The sequence below is a fragment of the Podarcis melisellensis genome, assembly GCF_964234715.1.
Source record: "Podarcis melisellensis genome assembly, chromosome: 14".
Taxonomy (NCBI): domain Eukaryota; kingdom Metazoa; phylum Chordata; class Lepidosauria; order Squamata; family Lacertidae; genus Podarcis; species Podarcis melisellensis.
In genome coordinates, this window is record NC_138546.1 from 3,411,523 (window position 1) to 3,427,598 (window position 16,076).

General features: G+C 40.6%; 1 protein-coding gene across 1 annotated transcript in view; it reads left to right on the forward strand.

The window, feature by feature from the left end:
* The window catches only part of MAD1L1 (mitotic arrest deficient 1 like 1), a 456,297-nt gene that overhangs the window by 19,400 nt on the left and 420,821 nt on the right, over nucleotides 1-16,076 (forward strand). The window lies entirely within an intron of this gene.

Here is a 16,076-nt window from a genome sequence, read left to right on the forward strand (position 1 = left end):
ACACCATAAGCTTTATTACTTCTGTTCCCAAATGTGGCTTTTCATTTCGTTGTTCTCTTTCACCATTGTCACTTACTAATCGCAGAATATTCTTTTTAATACCAGTTAATTGGGGTTTTTTACTGACCTTTCACCATAAAGTCCTGTCACCCCCCAACATATGAAGTCCTACTAAGTGGAGAACCATTGAAATTAATGGACCTAAGCTTGCCCATTAACTTCAGAAGGTCTCCTTTTAGTAGGACTAGCATTGGATACAACTCAATATCAAAATCGGTTAAAACAATTTACAATAAGAAGAATATGGTTTGTCCTAAAAATATAAAAGTGGATGCTGGAGGCATCTCTGTGGAAAAGGAATCCCAGAATATAGGATAATGGTCCCAAATGTGGCTTTCCCCTTCTAAGTAGAGGTTTCCATCTTCTAAATTGATAAATATCAACATATGTAGTGACCTGCCCGAATGAACAAGGTTTTTAATGGGTAATTGGAACCAAAAGATATGGTGTCTTTGTTAGAGAGCCAAATCAAATTATTGTCTGCTGTCCTTCCTTTGCTTTTTGGTTCTGTACTTGGGGGAAAAAATCAACCATACTATGGTGCTGCTCATATTGTCTTATGGTGGACTCTGCTTCTGTGGGGTTTTTAAGCAGAGGTTGGGTGGCCATCTGTCATTGTAATGGTTCTAAGGGGTTGCTTGTGCGTAAGCAGGTGCCTATCTCCCTGGCTGGGTGCAAAAACCTGGCTGGGCTGCCAAAGTGAACCTCCTCTGTCCAGACAGCCACTCACCCGTGGCTGACTCAGTCGCTGGCAGAATCCGTGAGTGGGCGTTTCTTAAACGTCTTCCAGCAAATAAGCTCTTTGACGCCTAGTCTCCACCTACCCCCTCTGCACGAAAGCCTTCTGCGCAGGGAGGGCGTGGGCAACGGAGGACCCCTACTCTCCCCGCTGGTCCCATGCAAGGAGTCATGGGAACGCCTCACTGCTTCCCCCATCCGCCCCCCTTCTCCACTGGTGTTGCGCTGATTCTCTTCCCCAGAAGATGGGCTGCTTCTCCCGATCCCTGGACGCTCTCTGGAATCCCTCTGGCTTTTGCGCTCCCCCTCCAGTACTGATGGCAGTTCCCTGACAGTCATGTATGATTTAGTTGAGATTCCTACAATTCAAGGGGTTAGACTAAAGACCCTTGGGGTCCCTTCCAATTCTACAATTCTATGGTTCTACAAACTAAATAAAAATCGGTTATATGCAGGCACCTCAAGATTCTCATACAGAAAATAAGAAGCCATGGGACATGTTTTTGTGGGTGTGTTCACTTTTTTGATCTCCTACCAGAGTCAACAGAAAAGTATTCTGTGCTATTGTTGATGCTTTCCAAATAAGGATGAATGTTGCTTGTTGGAATGGTATTGTACAAGGATGTCCAACTCCCAAGAGACCGGTCTACTCACAAAACAAAAAAGTGGCAGTGATCTACCCATTTTTAGGGGTTCAGGACAATATTATAAAGCTTTTTTTAGGGGGCAGGGTTGGAGTTGTGAAGCTTTTCTTTGGGGGAGCACACAAAGCAGAGGTGATTATTTTAAGACGGGAATGCAAAAAATTGCTCACCGTTACAAAAGCTAGCCAGCGCTAACTGCAACTTCCGGTATAGCAATCCTGTGACACTGAAACAAACAGCGAGGGGGCAGGGGGCGGATAGGTTCATTTTACAGCTAATCTTCACAAGAGAATGGAAATGAACTAGCGATCGATCGCCATCTACCACTATCACCTGGGGATCAACCTGTCTATTGCGGTCAACCGGTTGGACATCCCCGGTATAGTATAACAGATGGTGGAAGAGAATGGTAGTTTCTATTCATTTTGCCGTAGCAGTGTGCTTGTAATGCCTTGCTGCTCCATAGTATCAATCACCCCAGCAGTGAGGATGCAAAGATTTTGAAGTTCAGGTTACAGTCTGAGAAGACTGTTGCTTTGTGTGTATTGGTATGGATAGTAAAAAAATCCACTGATAAAATCTGAGTCTTTAGCAAATTGCTTTGATGTCACAGGTGCTAGGCCTTGGAAGGCTCAAATTTCTCCCGACTGGTAGTTTCTACTGCCTTTTATCAATGTCCAGCTTGGGTTACTCTTGCAAAGGTCAATTATGCAACATGCACAATTTTAATGGCCGTTTACTTTTTATTGCAATGCAAGTTAAGTCAGCACCCACTAGATGGCACATTTCCTCCAACAGGACTAGGAAACCCATTTCTTGCTACATTGTGTTTTCCTCCCCTCCCAGCCAGGGGAGAAGACAAAAAGCTACAGGTGGCCAGCCTTCCTATCATGCAGGAAATTGACCAATGAGAACAGCTTCCTGGCTTAGCCTTAGAAGGAATGTGAACTGTTTTGTGCTGGTCTTGGAGAGTTTTATCTCTATGGTGCACTGACTTGTGTCTGTTTGTGAACCTGTAATTGTACATTTTTGCTGATGTGAATCAATGGACGAAAAAAAGTCCTGTTTTGTCATCTCTCTTCTTAAGTAATGTTTAGCTGTAGAAAACCATGAGAATGGTCTGAAGGGAACTTTGCTGAAGCCTAGCAGATCTGGATTGGATCAATGCTTAGATGGGAGAATCCTATCTATGCTGCCTTGAGTTCCAACATGGAAGATGGAAAAGTGTGGTGTGTCATCACATTTTGTGTTTTCCTTCTTGTGTAACAGCAGCTCAGATCAGTGGCACACTGAAACTTGCATTATTATGTTAAATAATTTTGTTTTACTATACTTACTGGGAGTGAGATGAGAAGACTTGTGGAGGGTACTCTTGCATTTGTATCCTCCTTGTGAGTTTTTCATGGACACCTAGTTAGCCACTGTGAGAACAGAATGCTGGTCTTGATAAATCTTTGGTATGACCCAGCAGAGAACTTCTTATGTTCACTGATTTCAGGATCAGTCACACATTGGCTGCAAGTGAAAGAAGCTTCCTAATCCTCAGGGTCGTATGAGGATAAGGATACTCATACGACCCTGAAAGTGGCCAGGTTCCTGGTCGCTGTCCTTACCCAAAAGCGACGCCAAGGAGCACTACAAGCTAACTAAGGCGTAGTATGCCATTCTACTTTATAGTATTTTATTGTTATAGTGGTGTTTTAGCGGCTGTTTCCCCCCCCCCCCCCCGTGCACAAGCTGTTATTTATGTGTTGTTTTTACCTGTATGGGCCTACGGCCGTAATAAATATTGTTGTTGTTGTTGGTGAAGCTTCCTAATTGCAATTAATCATGTGTGGCTTTGTCCATGGTATGTTGTCTTGTTGCTTTTGCTACGTCAAGCGAACAACAGTGCAACTTTCCCGCCTCTCCCCACCCCCCACCCCAGTCACGCCAACCTGGCCTTCGTTGTGCCAGGATGTACAATTATAATCGCTTTCTCTCTTTTTTGGAAGAGAAGAAGGTGCAGCATTCTGAGGAGTTGTGGCCATGGTGCCTGACTTTGAGGCTGGTAGGAATGTTTCATTTATTTAAAGGGGGGGCAGAATTAATGTGCTTTTTTGTGAATGACCCTTTATAAAGCAAAAGGCCTGCTGTTAAAATGAAATCCATTCTCTGTCATTATAGTTGCCTTCGTATTCTTCTTGGCAGATAAAGATCACAGCAGCTACCACTGAGATTACAATCACATTTCCATTTGCACTTCTTGACTTAACAATGTCAATTGGAGAAGGGAGCTGGTGCACTCTATATTCCAGCCATCCTGCCCATGGTTTTGATGCACTCAGGAGTAGCTCAGCAGGAGAGGCAGCCTTGCAGGAATAGTAATGACCTAACAGAGCATTTGCCAACCTGGTGCCTTCAGAAAACTTTATGGTCTACAACTTCAAGCCCCAGCCAGCACATCTGGAGGACACTAGATTAGCATAGGTTGGCCTAACTTGTCCAGCTTTGCTTCAAATGATATGGACAATCTGGCTCATTATGCAAGTTTACAGCAGAAACAGAAGTGCCAGTATTATTGCAGGGGGCAAAATGTCAGAACCTGACTGGTTTGAGATCTCACGCACACACTTTCACGCCTTACAGCTACAAATTCAAATAATTTAAACTTGAATTTTGTAAGCCAAACTGGGAGGTAGTTTGAAGGGGGAGGTAGAAATCCTAATAATATTGCTACTATTAGCAATAATAAAAATAACTACTAATACAAAAATAAACTAAACAGTTGCTAAGGCCTATAAAAACACAAGATGAGCACTTCTGGATCAGGCCAAAGGCCCACCTTGTGCAACATTCTGATCTCACAGTGGCCAACATGGTGCCTCTGAGAAGCTCACAAGCCGAACATGAGTTCAGGAACCCTCTCCCCACTTGTGTTCTTCAGCAACTGGTATTCAGAGACATACTGTTTCTGCTACTAAAGGTAATATAATTGCCATGACTAGTAGCCTTGACATCCTTCTCAGCTGTGGATTTGTCTATTCCCCGTTTAAAGCCAACCAAGTTGGTGTCCATCACTATATTTTGTGGTAGTGAATTTCACTGTGCTGCATGAAAAAGGACTTCTTTGGTAGTTGTGATTTTGTGGTGGTAGTGATTCCCCCAATTCAGTATAAGGTTCAAGAAATGAACTTTCATCCTTTTTCCTGTATCACGAGAGAGGTTGTTCAGTGGCTAGCTAGAGCCAAGAGATCTTTTACCCAGTCATCTGTGATTGGGATTCTTGTGGAGAATTTTGTTTCATAGTTTTGAGTGGCTAGAGCAGAGAAAGCAGAGACAGACTACATTAATGGGGTTTAGAAATGATTGAAAAGTAGCCATGACCAAAGATGATGTATAATGTTTAGGATACATGAGTAAGTTGTCTTTAGCAGCCACTTTAAAAAAAATAAAAATTGCCCAATCAACTGTGTCCTCTAGGTGGCTCACAACTCAAAATGAATGAAATGCAAAAACAGCATTTCTTCCCACTGCTACTGCTGTCACCACCCTTCTACAAACTATAGTATTAATCTCAATATTTTGAGTGAACTGCTCAACTCCTTTAAAATACTCAATTTGTGGGAAGTGCGGCTTCTCATGGCATAGGATGGCAACATTCATTTTTTCTTTCCCCCCATATTTTATTTATTTGCTTTTCTGATAAGATTCCATATGAACAAAATATGAACAAAAATAATACAATAAGGAAAAATTTCTGAAATAAAGAAAAGGTATCTTTTTTTAAGAATGGCAACATTCAGTTCACTAGTCACATATTTCTCTTAATTCAGGTAGGTAGCTGTGTTGGTCTGATGCAGTCGAAATAAATGAAAAAATTAAAAAATTATCCAGTAGTACCTTAGAGACAATTTTTTAGTTTTTTAATATATTTCTCTTAAGGCATATTTAAGTGACTCATGAACTTTAGTTATAATTGCATCCCAGTCTCCATCTGCAGCAATCCCAGGGTTCATTTAAAAGTTTGCAGTTCTCCTGATTACTAATGGCAAAATATATTTTTAAAAAGCCGAAGCACCATAAATAAATAACACCATAAATTAAATAAATAAATGAGACAAAAGCTAATTATGATTCAATACTTAACATTTATGAAGCGCATCTGTTTGGATTTCCAATACCTGATTCAGATTTTCCACATTTGAGGGAAGCAACTTTAGATGCAGTGCAGTGTGCCTATTAGCTGGAGTTTGGCATGTGTCAGTTTTGTGAAAATGCTATGCTAGACAGCTAAAATTTCCTAAACCAACTGCCATCTCTCAATCCAGCTGTGAATGTTTTTAATATTCTGCTCTGAAGAAATTACTTGCCTATAGGCCGCTGTCTGGGTTTTCTGAATTTTCTGTGAAGCTTTTAAGACTGCCTAGATTGGAGGAATGTTGGAAGGCTTTTGAGATGTTGACCATGCTATGCAGGGCATACAGGAACAGGAAGAGGGTGATGATGGCTGACAGCTCCAAGATATGAGGACTTTTATAGTGCCTGTAATTTTTCAGTGGTTTGCTGTGATTTATGAGCTGTAAAAAGATTGTAACTTCATGGTGGTTGTTCACAAGCTTCCCTATGTAAAACAAGCTGTCACATCACAGTGGGGATTTTCTGAATATAGAAAGGAAAAAATAAATATTAAAGAGGAACACAGCTATTCTTTGCTTTTGTCTTTTGCCGCTTGTCAGAACACTTGCAGAATAAGGGCTTGCCTTGTCTATTTCATAATTTTTAGTTATGACCTAAATCATCTTCTGTGAAGGAATAAAGGTAGAGTTTGTGGACTAGGTTGAGAGAAAGGGGTTTGGACAGCCACCATATTTTGACAGTGCTCTTCATATCTACCATGCAGTATTTCCAGCTGATGCTATCACTTGATATCGGGGAGCGAGGTTCAGTAATAACCATTACCAGTGTAGTTTGACATGCTGAAGTATGTCCCCAAGCTCTGTCAAGAACTGCAGGAAGCAACAGCCCTGAAGTGAAAGGGGGGGGGGAGCAAAAGAGGAATCTGAATAAATTGCTGAAGTTGGTGCTGTTTGGTTGGAACTAGGAACAGAGCCTCTTCTGCCAACCGTGATGCATATGTGGACAAGTAGCAGGAAAGCCAGTCTTTCAGATATGATGCCTCTTGCAGCCCAGAGGATCCTCTAAATTGGAACCAGCCACAGGTCATGTTTCAATTCCTGACATCTGACTCATGGCTATTGTACTGAAGCGGAGCCTCAACATACAAAGGAAGTATCTCTGAATTTACCAGTGCCAGAGATTCAGCCATGAGGGCCAGTCCTGTTGATGTGCTTCTTGTCAGAGGCACCTGAGAGTTGACATCAGAATTCTGGACCAGGCATAGCAAGGCAGCTCTTACATTCTTGTGCTTTATTTCCAGCAAGTGGGCTGTAATAAGAGTAGCCCTTTTTTCTTGCAAGTGTGAAGTGACCCTTGAAAAATGCAAATAGCTTGAACCTGAGTGCTCAATATGCTGTGAAGAAGAGATTTCCAGTGTGTACTCTTTTTCCATAAAAAAACACTTCTAGGCAAACAGTCATGCCTAATGTAACTACAGTGGAATTATCATTTAAATAGCAGAGGCTAATCAGCAGAAGGACGGAGTGCTGCTGTCAGAAGGCTCAAATGCTCACATCTTATTTTTATTCAGCCTGTCTCTTTTTGACATATCTCCAAACACAATAACTGCCAAAGTCTTGGAGTAATTTATAATTTTAAGTTTCCCTATTTCCATTTAATTGTCCTTCATTTCATTTCTGTGCTGGTGTGTGTGTAACCATTAAGTGCTGAGAAATTGATTGGAATTTACTAGGGCCCAATTTAAGGGCCCAGTTCTGTTCTTTGTGCCAGTTGATGCCGAGAGATTATAGCTTGTAGATCAAGTTGAACGTAGTTCAGTTGTGTTCACACCACTTTGGAAAATATGGATTTGCTCATGGCACCATTAACATATTTAACCATTCTGCAGAAACAAGCATGCACAATCACTGTAGGAGAAGTCTGGATTTCTCTTCCGCTTTTCCCCTCTGGTAAATGTTTATGGGTTATATGGGGGATTCAAATCTGCTTTAGTAACTATGAATATGGAACCAAGGTGTGGTGGTAGTGAATAAATGGAAACTTTAAAAGGATTTGATCTTGTGTATATGGTGCAGGGTCACTCTTTTATTGTGCTATTTTATCAAGCACCTTTATTGCAGTGTTCCGATTTACAATCTTTGACAGAAGTATTTTTTTAAAGTACCAATGACCTCTGAAATACAGAGGTTTGGCTTAACGCTTTAAATTGTAAATTTACCTTACACTCATACCTTCTGGCTTCTCTCCCTACTATTTGATCCTCTGTCTGGTGTTCTTTTGGCTATGTGCAGGTTTGTTGGCGGCTTCCTTCTCTTTGAGAAATACTGGAAAAGGTTTGCAGGCTGGGAAGACGTTTCTCCTTGAAGTTAGGAAGCTACATAAAAGCTGGCACAGGACTGGGTCATTTGGGGAATTCTTGAAATTTGTGAAGACTTAGGTTTTAAAAGCAAAAATTGGAGGTGATTGAATTTGTACATTCAGCAGAAACACTGGAAATGGTTCTTAGCAAGTTTTAAACTGCTGACCTGGAAGGTTAAAAATGAAAGAGTCGGTGCTTCTTCATATCGTTTTTTCTTTTTGTAAACAAGGCATTTTGATGAACTTTGTAGAGATTGGAGCCAAACTCCCCACCTCCAAGCTGGATTGAACTTAACCTTCTTGGGGCACAATACTTCCCAGGACAATTTAACACATTATGCAACAGTGAACTCCTGTTTGCTACTATGCATGCATGCACTCAACAAGAGGCTAGAATAAATTGTGGCTCCTTGCATCTGTCTTCATTGCAGCAACTGTTGGGACATCCACTCATGCATGAACTGCTTTTTTTTAGGGAGGATATCTGAAGAACTGAGTCAAACAGTGGTGACCAGATGAAGTTCTCGAGCAGGGGTGACCAATATGGCCCCCTTCAGATGTTGGAGGACAAAAATTTCTATCAACCCCAGTTGACATGACCAATTGTCAGGGATGATGAGAGTTGTAGTCCAACAATGTCTGAAGGGCGTGCCATTGACTACCCCTGTTCTAGGGGCTAATTGAAAAAAAGGTTACAGTGGAAGCCAGGAAATTGCAAGTCAGTTGGCTTGAATTGCTAGAAAGCATTATTGAAGGTAGAATTATTAAACATGTAGATAAACAACCCTAGGTAAGTAAGAATAGAGATCCACACCAACCTTTTTAAGTTCTTTGAGAGTGTCAACAAGCTTATAGATAGAGGGGCAGAAGGGTGGGAAGATCTGGTTGACATGTTATAATTTAGATCAGAAAGTCGGCAGTTCAAATCCCTGCGATGGAGTGAGTTCCCGTTGCTCTGTTCCAGCTCCCGCCAACCTAGTAGTTTGAAAGCATGCCAGTGCAAGTAGATAAATAAGTAATGCTGTGGCAGGAAGATAAACGGTGTGTCCGTGTTCTCTGGCACTTGTCATGGTCCTCCATGCACCAGAAGCAGTCTAGTCATGCTGGCGACATGACCTGGAATGCTGTTTGTGGACAAACGCCGGCTCCCTTGGCCCGAAAGCGAGATGAGCACCGCAACCCCATAGTCACCTTGGACTGGACTTAAGTGTCCAGGGGTCCTTTACCTTTACCTTTTTACCTTACTTTAGAATTCGAAAAAGCTTTGACAGTAGTCCCTTACCACAGGCTTCTGTGTAAACTTAGCAGTCATGAGATATGAAGACATGTTGTTTTATGGATCAGTGAATGTTTAAAGAACAATCAGCCATCGTTTAAAGAGCATGAAGCAGAGGGGTAGAAGTAAATGGACAGTTCTTGAAAAAGTAAAATAAGCAGTGTACTTTCCTTCAGAACATGCACTGTGACTGTTGCTATTTAACATTTCCATAAACTACAGTGGAACCTTTGTTCTCAAACTTAATCCATTCCGGGAGTCTGTTTGATTCTCGAAACTGTTCAAAAACCAAGGTGCAGCTTCCAATTGGCTGCAGAAGCTTCCTGCACTCAACCAGAAGCTGCGTTGGACATTTGTCTGCTGAAACGCGTTCGCAAATCGGAACGATTACTTCTGGGTTTATGGCGTTCAGGTGCCAATTTGTTTGGGAGTGAAGCTGTTCCGAAAACAGGGTAACACTGCATCAGCAATTAGGATAAGCAGTGAAGTGATCAAATTCGTTGATGACACAAACATGAGAAAACTCAACTTCTGAAGAGCTCCATAGTGGTGAATGGGCAACAGAAAGGCAAATTGGGTTCCATGTAGGTAACTGCAAAATGATTCACATTTAGGTAGAAGATTCTGGCTTCACATGACAGGGCCTGAACTGAAGACAACAAACAAGTCAAGAAATGTATCTTGGGGTCATGAAAGTTAGCTCACTGAAATCATGGACTCAATGTGGTAGCTGTAGAAAAGGAAAAACTATTTTAGGGATTGTGAAAAGGGATTAAAATGTGATGGTCAATATTGTGATCTTCTTAAATATTTAACAGCATTTGGAATATTCTATTGGGTACGGCTGTGATTGTCTGCTCTCAGGTAAAGTTTTCTAAAGCTTGAAAAGGGCATCCAACATCACCAGGGGGTTGAAGCATTTTCTCTCTGAAGAAGGGCTAAAGCAGGGGTCCTTAGCCCAGGGTCCATTGATGGGGTTCAGAGGGTCTGTGAATTGGGGGTGGGGTGGGGAAGAATATTTCCAATTCAATAAAATAAATTGCATGCAAAATTAAGTGTGTATGTGTTTGTGTGCGTTTTTCTGGCGAGGTGTCCATAGATTTCATCAGATTCTCAAAGGGGTTTGTGTCTCCATAATGATTATGAATCACTAGGCTACAATGTTTGGGTCTTTTTTCATTTCAAAAAGAACCTCCCACAACACATAGTTTTCTTAGCTCTAAGATGCTTGGATGATTACAGGGGGATTAGTCAAAGTAATGGAGGACATATCTATAAATGGCTATTGTCCGGCTTAGCTAAATGGCACCTTTCATTCAGAGGCAGTCTGCCTTTGAATGCAAGTTGCTGGTATCAACAACAGGGGATGGGTTGCTTCCTTCATGCCATTTTGCTGGGTGCTGTGGGAAAGCAGGTGCTGAACTAAATAGGCTCACTGCTAAGACTGCCTGACTGATATGGGAGTTCATAAGCACTTAACATTTCACATTTATGCTTAAAGCTTTTAAGTGTATATTTAAAGTCTAGATGTTCATGTAGAAATGCAGTGAATGTAAATAGATATTAAATACAAACATGCATTTAATTATTTTCTTTGAAGTTGGAACTTAATGGAAAAGCATGATGCTTACTAATGTGCTTGAATTTCTCAAGCCTTTTCTGTTGTAGCCAATATATTCTGTTCTAAGTATTTAGTAGCATATATTAATGAATTCTGGATCAGCTCCACTTGAAGACATTTCATTCTACTTTCACTTAATGAAGAAAAATGTCAAGAGTCATCTGGTGCTCTTTCGTCCCTTTGCTATGTGTTTTCTGCAGAGCAGCCTGTCTTGTGTGTGTGACACGTTTGTCTATCAGCTTGTCTGAGAGGCTGGCACTGGAGAATGCCATTGCTTTTGCTCATCGGTGTACCTGGAAAGCCAGTAATGAGAGGCATTTCCTGGGGGAAAGTACATGCTAACTGTCTGCAGCATTCTGCTTAGTAGTTCAAATAATGTAGAAAAATTTCCATTAGCACACTCTTCTTATAGTACTTCTAGAAATGCATTGTTTCATAGCATTAATTAGTAACGTAATGAATGAATATATTAAGGCTGTGTTTGTATGACATAGTAAACCGTAGTTACTTATTGTTTTTTGTGAATGCTCCCTTAGTGCAAGTGGGAACAACAAACCATAGTCCTTGGCTTAGTGCCATGTCCAAATTGGGGATCGTGGTTTGCTGCTCCTGATAGGAGTAAAGTGGGGGCCATCTCTGGGATCTCTGGGCCATCCATTAACTATGGTTTACTTCAGCCACCCCCAATCCAGTGTCCTTCAGATATTTTGACTACAACTTCTCTCAGCCCCAGCCAGCACAGCAGTGTGAACTAGGCCTATGAATCAATTGGACAACCAGAATGAATACAATACCAGTCTTACCTAAAACCAAAGTTGTAATTTAAACCCTCCACCCTCTACTGGTGACTACTCTAGAATGTGTACATATTTATAAATAACTTTTCAGGCATGCTAAAATTAGTTAGTAGAAAACTACTATTTTTTTCTTAATATCCAAGTAAAGTAAGGGAAGTGTGTTCTACTGTCATGTATAAAGCATCGATAGAGAAGAATTCCAATTAAAATAATTTCTAAGTAAATACTTGAATTTGTTTGAATATTACATTAAACCCAAGATAAGTCACATTATTTTTTCTTCCCAATCAAATGTATTTCAGTTCAACTACTTTTGGCTAGAAAGCTTTTGAAATACATATGCAACATGTAAAAATTAAGGCAACATACTTCTTAGTATGCTAAATTTGATCTCGCTCTGTTTAGGGCAGTCAAAAGTTTTCCTGGAAAACATGTTTCAGAAGTCTTATTTTTAATTCTATAAGACTTCTGACTACATATTCAGTTAGAAATTTGTCTTCTCTTTCTTTAGAAATGATCCCCCCCTTTTTCTCATTTGTGCACAATGTTTGATTGCTCAAAGCACAGCTTAGAATTTAAGCCATGATTAGCACAAGCTGTGGTTTGACCGAACGTCTGAATTGACCCTCTGTTTTATTCTCCAGCATTTGCAACACTGGGATAACAGTACCGGTCTGCCTTATGCAGCAGTTTAATTGATTTTGAGTTGATGTGTGTGGAGTGCTTTGTACAATGTAAAGTGCTATGTAAATGAAGATGATTATGGTGGTGATTCTTGGAGGACTGCCTCTTTCTTTTTGCTCTTTACTCCTGCTCCAGAAATAGCTTTGTTTCCTCTCTGTGGTAGCTCTGGATTCCTTTGTGTGGGTTTTGTCCCTTTTTTCTGAGTACTATCTCCTGGGCGACTTTAAGAAGCTTGCCCAAAGAGGTAATGCAGGCCATGCTATCACATCTGCTTTCCATAAGTTGTTGCTCCTTAGAAGTAGCTTGAGGGCTGGTTACCTTCCTGTTGTAGAAGATTTCCCCCCTGCCTGAACAATAAGCTTTGAATCTGTTTGTACAGTAATGAACTGCATTTGTTTCTTTCAGAAAAGTGTTTTGCTGTCTGGAATGCTTCCATTTACAGAAAACCCTTGCCAAATTAATTTTATTTAATTATCTCCTAGGGCTAAGCTTGAATAAATTTTGTGTTAAATTTGCCGTTTCTCTCTCCTCTGAATGAAATGGAGTTAATATCCTTGTTAATATCTGATTAAAACTAAAATTGAGTTTTTTGAAGTCTGATTATCCCATGAAATGGAATTTTTAAACCTAATTATGAATGGATTTGCATACATTTTTCAGCACCATTGAAAAGAGCGTTGAAATAAATTTATTAATGAAATCCTTTTCCTCTGTCTCTTTGGCGGATGATGTGATTGCAGGCGGATGGTGTATGTGGGGAAAGAGTGGTGAAAAGAGAAACCCTCTTCTCTCCCCCTGCCCCACTTCCTGTAAAAAAACAAAACAAAAACAAACCACAACTGAGGAGTCCTGAGCTAGCCTTTTCAAAAAATACTTTTCTCTGCCATCCAACTAGTGTAGGTAATCGATAGAATTTCTGAGGCTGACTATAAGCATGAACAGTGTTGCTTCTTTTGTATGTTTTATACTTGCTGAAAGGAGCATAATGGAAATACTTTTTAGTTAAAACTCTTGGTTTCTTTAAACTCCTCCCAGTATGATAGTAAGGATTCATGTTCTCAATAGAGCTTTTCAGACCATACCTATATATTGAAAAAGCACTTTACCTGAGTAAAGTGGCTGGATTCTGCTTATCTCTAGCAGTGTGCCCATTGATCATAAGCGCCCTGCAGAAGTAGCTGGAACATCTGAGTGTGGGGCTCAAAGTTGTTTAATGGCTTCATTTCAGAGAGCAGCTGTTTTCATTTTATTGTGCAAGAAGAAGACCTACTCCTTTGACAACTTAGACACATGCTTTTGCACTCAGATATATTTGCCATTCTGTAGGATATCGCATTAGAAAGGACCACAGCTCCATGACAGAGCACCTGCTTTTCTTGCAGAAGTTTTATTGTTCAGTCCAAAACATGTCCAGGAAGGGATGGGAATGTCCACTCCCTGAGACCCTGGAAAGCTGCTGCCTGTCATCATGGACAATTCTTAGCTAAATAGTATTATGGCCTGATTTGTATAAGGCAACTATCTGTGTTCCTATAATTCTTTGTCCTCTGTAAGTAACATTCAGATGACCACAGTGTTCTGTAAACAAAGCATAATATATGAGAGACACCTTTTCATAGAATCATATAATTGAAGAGTTAGAAGGAACTCCAAGGGTCATCTAGTTCAACCCCCTGCATTGCAGGAATTGGAACTCAATCATACATGACAGATGGCCATCCAAACTCTTCTTAAACACCACCAAGGAAGGAGAGTCCACCACCTCTCGATAAGGAGAGCTGCACCACAGTGCGGTTGAACTTTTCAAGGCAAAGGAAGGAGAGTAGACAAACATATGATTTGGTTCTCCAATGAAATCACTGTGTCACCTACTGATTTTTGTTTGTTGGTTTGTTTCAATTACCCATTTAAAGATTGCTCATTCTGGGAAGACACTGCATAAATCGATGCTTACCAAATTAAAAGATGGAAACCTTCACCTAGATGGGGGAAGCCACATTTGGGACCACTACCCTAAATTCTGGAACTCTCTTCCGACAGAGGTGCCTCCATAATCAGCACTTCATAGCTCCCACTAATTCATTGTGAAGCAATCAAATTCTAATTGAGTTTCAACAAAAAGTGATAAGTCAAAGTAAAACATGGTCCTGTTTGTGTTTTTCAGATGCACCCAGCATTTTAAAAAGCTATAGCTATGTTGCTGTGGCATATGCTAAAGAAATGTATTTAGGCAATTAAAGTTATCAAAACTTCATTTCCAGGAGCCAAGCTGAGGAGATGTCAGAATGCTTGACAGTGATCCACCCCGGATCTTAATTCTAGTTAGAGGAGCAGTGGTAAAGATGCAGGGAGCTGTAAAAGTGTTTGGCTGATTTGAGCTCTGTGGCAGATTCAGGCAACTAAACAAATGTACCAGTTTGTTAGGGCATGAGCTGGCAAAGGAGAATAGTAATTGCTGAAATGCCACTGTTTATAGCTTTAATGTGATTACTCTCCAGCAGTTTCACTTTCTATAAATGAATCTTCAAGTCTGTTTCAATTTCTTTCTGAATTATTCATTATTTATGGATGATAGTGCTTCTTCTTAAGGGTTTATTATACCCACTTAGCACTGAATGCCTTTGGCACACAGACACACATTCTTTACCACTTGTTCTAATGTCCATCACTCCTTTGGATGCGGAAGCTTTCACACTATGTACACAGCATTAGAGCATACTTAACTAAAAGATCAAGTTGTTATGGGGTGGTTTCTTCTCTTGCAGGGGGAGAGAGAATGTAAAATTAAAGTAACTGCGTATTTATGAAATGTAGGGTATTTATTGCATTTGTAGAATGGGCAGCATACTCTGTTGGAACAGGAAGAGCTCTGCAAATTCTGCAGCTGGGAATTCTCCAGAGGATTAATACACAGGCTTTGGTGTCCGTTGCATATGGAAGTCTTATACCTTTTATAGAAAGGGTGACGTATGGTGGCTGGTTTTAAATTATTAACATGACTGGGGATTTTCTACTCTTATTTGTGTATACCCTGACATTGATGTATATGATCATAGAATCATGGAATTGTAGAGTTGGAAGGGGCCCCAAGGTTATCTAGTCCAACCCTCTGCAATGCAGGAATCTCAGCTAAAGCATGCTTGACCAGTTGGCCATCCAACCTTTGCTTAAAAACATCCAAGAAGGAGAGTCCACTACCTTCCGAGGGAGTCCATTCCACTGTTGAACAGCTCTTACTGTCAAAAAAGTTCTTCCTGATGTTTAGCTGGACTCTCTTTTCTTGTAACTTGGTTTGAATTCCAGAGTAGGAGAAAACAACCTTGCTCCATCTTCAATGTGACACCCCATAAGATATTTGAAGATGGCTATCATATCTCCTCTCAGTCTCCTCTTTTCCAGGCTAGACATTTTCCAGCTCCTTCAACCGTTCCTCATAAAGCTTGGTTTCCAGATGCTTGATCATCTTGGTTGCTCCTCATCTGCACATCTTCCAGCTTGTAAACATCATTCTTAAATTGTGGTGCCCAGAATTGGATACAGTATTCCAGGTGTGGTCTGACCAAGGCAGAATAGAATGGTACTGTTACTTCCCTTTGATCTGGATACTATAAATCTGTTGATGCAGCCTAGAATAACATTAGCTTTTTTTGCTGCTGTATCACACTGTTGGCTCATGTTAAGCTTGTGATCTGCCAAGACCCCTATATTATTTTCACATGTACTGTTAGTAAGCCAGGTGTCCCCCATCCTATATTTGTTCATCTGGTTCTTCCTGCCGT